This window comes from Ischnura elegans, chromosome 7, assembly GCF_921293095.1.
Source record: "Ischnura elegans chromosome 7, ioIscEleg1.1, whole genome shotgun sequence".
Lineage (NCBI taxonomy): Eukaryota > Metazoa > Arthropoda > Insecta > Odonata > Coenagrionidae > Ischnura > Ischnura elegans.
Window position 1 is genome coordinate 75,053,968 of NC_060252.1, and position 6,000 is coordinate 75,059,967.

A 6,000-nucleotide genomic window follows, 5' to 3' on the forward strand; every position below is an offset into this window, starting at 1 on the left:
GAACGCCAACTACGCCGTCTAACGCTTCTGATCCCGATAACTCAATTTAATTGCTTGAGTTTTGCAAACCCTTCATAAGAAAACGGAACAGCCTCGTAGGCCATATCTTGAGACATGTTGGCCTGATAAACATTATCGTTGATTCATAATTAGATAGCAATAACGGAAAAGAATAACCTCGAACAAAATATACGGAACAGGTAAGGATGTTACGTAGATTTGGAAAGATTAGAGAATTCAGTGGAGAGCTGCCTCAGACCAAATCTTAGGATTTTTGACCACTGATAATGAGTATTGCAAAAAAACGACTCCCAATAAACACTAAATGTATTTCCTCCATTTCAAATACAAGCTCATGGCCAAAACGGACGAGACGATCTCAAGGCTGTGGCTCTTCCGTAGATGATCGAGTCCTTTAAATTTTATTCAATAACTGACAGTGAGTGATCTGCAATGGGATGTATCTCAGTTTTGATGAGATTGTTATAATGGGACATAGGACGATCACAATAAAAGATTTCAAATATTTATTCACAAATTACGACTGCTACTTCTCGTTATCTATCTGTCAATCAAAATGATATAGTAACTTATTACCTCCTGGCAAACACCCTAGAGGTGGATCGTAGTGTATTATTTAGATGCAGATTAGTAAAATAAATTGAGAATTTTCCCGTGTCTGAACCAGAAAAATGTTCCACTCCGAAGTTTGATTTTTATGTAATGAATTTTTCGCAATACTTTGCGGACAAATTAGAGACCTCTCATGGAATTTCGTACTATCACAGCAAATTCTATTGATGATATTTTAATGGAGTTCACACCAAGTAATGCTTAAGTTTGTGAGAAATTCGATAAAATTCCGCTTACAAATGTCTTCGTTTTTCCGTTCACACGTAACCAACATTCTCAACTGCCGAAAGAATTTGGTAAATGAAAGAGAACGACAAGCTGCTGCGAAAATATGTTCTTCCTCGCTCAGCCATTCTTTCAAAATATATTAAAAAAGAAAGGCAAAATTTTCCTCCCCTTACTTATGAGTTGGTGGCGTCATTGAAGTTTCGACTAATTAACTCGATCAGATAGACCGCTCATTGAGGAAGGAATCTCTTACGAGGGTGAAAAAAATACTGAACCGCGCGTGGTCTGATGCGCAAGGCCAAGGAAAAACTGAAGTTCGAATTCCCGATTGACAGGAGTCGGTGACGGCATCAACTTGAGAACGGGATTAGGCCATTGATTTTTCGCTTCTAATAGATCGAGGAATAGGCAACATGATGGATAAAAAAGTGGTAAAAGACGAATTTCTTTACTTTTCAAACTATCGCAATTATCAAGTTTAAAAATCGGTACCAAAACTTCAACTACTTAAAAGCTTATAGTCATAAATATCTCGGGCTTCAAGCTATGTAAAGTTTACGTTTATCCTAGTACGAGAACCGAGAGATATTCATTTGTTAAAAATACCTTTTGTCTCCATAATAGCTCCAAATATTGAGTCAAGAATTACGCCTGCTACTTTTCGCAATCTGCGTCTCATTAACAGCGATACATCGCTCAACCTCTTTCTCCCTCCGTTGCCTCCACGTGAGAAGAATGGGGAAGGGCGCTTCCCCTCCTCCAGTTTAGGAGGGGAGGGGGTCCTTTCCCTTCCTTCTCCACTTACCCCCACCCTTCGACCCTCAAACTGGAGGGCGGGAGAGGTCAATGAGCCCTTCTTGGCCCTAAGAAAGGCTGGAATCATGCTGCTTTAGGCACAGTCCCTTTCGTTGAAGGTGATCAGGCGCCCATGCATTACATAAGACTACACTGGCGTCATTGAGATCAATTTGTGTGGAGAACAAATGAATCTTCGAAAAGTAAATAATATCAGATTGATAAATTCATCGATAGTAATAATACAAACAGCTGGAGTAGTTTCCCACACTTTATTATTCGCTCAACCGGTTTCAATGTTTATGCGTAATTAAAAACCCACACAGCCCATGTTAATGATGTGTAAACATTGTAACCGATTGAGTGAATTAAAATAAATGGAACATTACTACAGCTGTTTGTATCATTACTAAGTAAATAGTATACATTATTCACTAACTCATACTTCTTGGGGGTATTGCTCCATAATTGATAGGAAAGTAGTACTCCTGGAGTAAAGGACTGACTCCAATTTGACGCTATCGGATAGGCCGATTGAATAATGAATTCGAGTCAAAGTGAAAGACCAATACCGTTTGGTACAGTCGTATACATTTGCATAATATCTCCAAGGAATAACAGTGGAAATTGAAAAGAAGTGCACGGAGGCATTTGAGTGCATGCCAAATTTAAAAATTGTAGTGACTCTGTATTGTTTCAGATGTTATCTTTTTTTAATTAATGATATAGGCAAATATTAGCATCTGTGGCAGGTGATATATGGTGCAATAAAATATTGATTTAATGAAATAGAGAGATGGCAATTTTCCCAAAAATTTATTTAGTAACATAAAACGCGTTTCGACAGGTCTTTTTCAAGTACATTGACTCAAGTACATACGTCGTACTGCGTCGTATATTAGCCAATATTTTTTTGAAAAAAGAGCCATCTCTTTTTCATTATTTCTACTCAAAAGGTGTTGAAAATCTATTCAATAGGACCTGAAAATTTCAAAATGATGAAATAAGTTTTGGACATGCAAGGCTTAACCAAACGAGTCCGGTCGATCAGGAAGCACGCTTCCTCTAATCCATATACCATGAAACCCATTTCCGATCACTCCCTGACTGACTGATTCACACAAATATTCTGGGTTCTGGGAGACGAGATACGACAAAAAGTCATAGAATCCCTCTAAAGTCCCTTCTAAAACCGTATGAAAAACTTGAAAATTTTATCGAAATACTAAACTAACACTTTCTATCTATTACAATGTTTCCAACTACCTCTGTCTCCACTTTTTAAGGGCTTTCAGGGCTCAAAATATCTATTATTCAAAAATACATATAAATTCAAAGGTAAGGAAAGAAAGGGATAGGAACATGGAATAGAAAAAGGACGAGGACAACGGTGCTGTGGTAGGTGAAAAAAAGCCAGAAATCAGAGGGTAAAAATGCGGCCTGCAGGCCTCTTTCCTTACCTTTGAATTTATATGTATGTTTGCGCTTAAGGCGCCGTGTGAATGAATGAAGTATTATTCAAAAATGTCATTTTTAGAATCCAGGCGACGTGATACGTCGAGAAACCTATTTTCAGACCAATCGGAACACTTTTAACAGGGCAGTTTCCTTCGTCAAAGAAAAGGAAAGGCATTGATTGCCATTCGTTACCCACCATTAGTGCATTCATAATATACTAATTATTTGGTTTTAGAAATCCCAGTTAAGACGAATGTTAATGATCATTTTGAACCTCATTTGAAAAAGGTCAGACTGGCGCCCTTGCGATGCCATTCCACATGACGTCACAGGGACCTAGATTCTATTCGAGTATTCCGGAGTTTTACATCGTCTGAGATTACCAATGCAAGCATGCGGAACAGAGCTCAGGGAAACATCTTTTAATAATAACTTATTAAAATTACCTATGGCCGGACAGTTTCGTTTGTTTGATAGGATATAAATAATCCTTATTTAAGCCAAGCGCTACCTGCTAGCAGGGTACTGTGCTCCCTGCTAGCAGCCTGCATCGTATCGACGCTCGTAGCCTCGCACCAAGGTAGCCTCAAACGGCGGAAGCTGGAACCAGAATGACGTCACACGGGCTTTTCCCAGCATTCATACTTAGCCGTCGCGTTTTCGTTGAAAATTTTCACTTTTCATTTAATAGCAAAAAAATAGATACCGTCATTAAAAAATCTTAAAGCATGAAATACGTACTTCAGGAGTAATACTCTTTCTATTTAGAGAACTAAAAAAAAATAAGAAACCACCCTATTTTGGCCAAACTTCATTTCAACAATAATTTCAATATTTATTGAACATTATCTCAACAACGGAGGGGGATACGGTGTTGCGTCATAGTGTTCAACAAAAATTGTAAGAACGTAGGCAGATTGACCGCGAGTCAATGAAAGAAAGCATAACAGAGTCAAGGCGTAGAATAGGGAAACCGCGACTCATAGCAGCTTGCTTGTAATGTGTGAGGCTGAGTGGAGGAATTGGGGACGCGTCCAGTGGGAAGGTATTTAGGCGTCACTTTCTCCGCTTGCCTAAAATGGGCAACGCGAGGAGGGGTCGTGGATGGAAATAGGGTCGGTGGAAATGCACAAGCGAGAAGCGAAGCGGTAGAAAGCTCACCAGCACACAACAATGATAACTACTCATTTTTACGTGCTAATTACGAAAGTGGATGTTAAATCCGAAATTACGTGCTCGCACATCCTTGGAAAACAGAAATTTTCCACATGTGAGATGTAAAATTTCAAAGTCTGCCGCGTGAACGGCGGTGAAATATACATGAATTTCCGTGAGATAAAATTCCCCCGGACCGGGAATCGAACCACGGACCGGACGGAAATTCAATGGTCCGTGGTTTGATTCCCGACCCAGGGGAATTTTTTCTCATGGAAATTCATGTATAAATACTTGAGATAATAAAGGAAACAGAAGCACATTTACTTTGATTGCGGATATTTTTTAAAAACATTAACTAAGCCGCCAAACTTTCTTACCCCTATTTTAGTGTGTTTAATCGTTTTAGCGTCTTAATGGCAATTCTTGTTCAAGATATATTTTCCTCATATTGGTTGACGCTTTGATTTCTTCTACACCTACATACAACCCCGGAATTTGCGTCCCTAAACGCATGGTGCATCAATAACCAATCCAAGGAATCAGTGACTTTCTCGTTTAAAAATTGGCAATCTTCTTATCTAACTGACGCGATTTTTATTTTACATGTAAAGCGTATTAGTAATTGTCTCCGTGCACTCTTCGTGAATCTCTCATTTTCCTTATTCTTAAATTTTTACAGATTTATTTTGCATTTTTGTCAATATGTGTGTCCCAATAGCTAGGTTTATCCATCTTAACCCTACCGAAAAAAGCAATCACAATGTTCCTCTCCCATCCATATTTTGATAACCTTCGTTTTCAAACCAATCACTTATATAAAAACAACTTTTTAATACACATTTAACAAAATATTTCGAGCATCTCTGCTCTCAATTACTCATAACTTGCCTATTACCGAGGTCTCCCATTATTTTAAAGATATAATTCACGTAAGTGTTTTTCATGTACTTTCCTCCTTGAAATCAAAAGCATCATCTCTTACTACGGCACTATTTATTTATATCTCTTACTGTTTTCGACATTAAAATGAGCCTAAAAATCACATTGATGAGAGCCTCCTCCTATCTTTTTTTCAAAGTTCGTATAAAAACGGCGGCAACTCCTCCCCTAAATGTAATCGGAAGTTTCCATCAAGGTTGTTTCCGACTTTTAAATACTACCGTCTCCACAGAACTGGAGATAACGAAGGTGAATATCCTCCGGGAATATACATAGTGCTGTGAGATTTTTTTAATGGGATCATTCACCTCACATCATTTTCCTTCATGGGCCACCATCAAGAATACCAACCTCAAAATGAATATTTTAATCCTCATCCCTGGTATTATGCACGGGGGTCATTAAATAAAGGTTGTGTCTATGCCCAGCAATAGGGTGGTTTCCTATTATGTTTTTACTGCCTAAATCGAAAGATTATTACTCCTGGAGTACGCATTTCACGCTTTTTGATTTTTAAATGACGATATCTATTTTTCGCGATCAAATGAAAAGTGAAAATTTTCAAGCGCGCGAAAACGCGACGGCTGAGTACGAATGCTGGGAAAAGCCTGTGTGATGTCATTCTGGAGTGAAACTAAAGGAATTAGCTTGGGAAAGGCAGAAATGAGGGCTGCAGACTTTCAATATTATGAGGAAAAGTTCTATAAATAAAGAAGCACACCAGGCTCTATCGACTTTCCTTCCCGAATCTTCAATGGTACAGTAGATTCTAGTCTTCTGAAGCCTCGG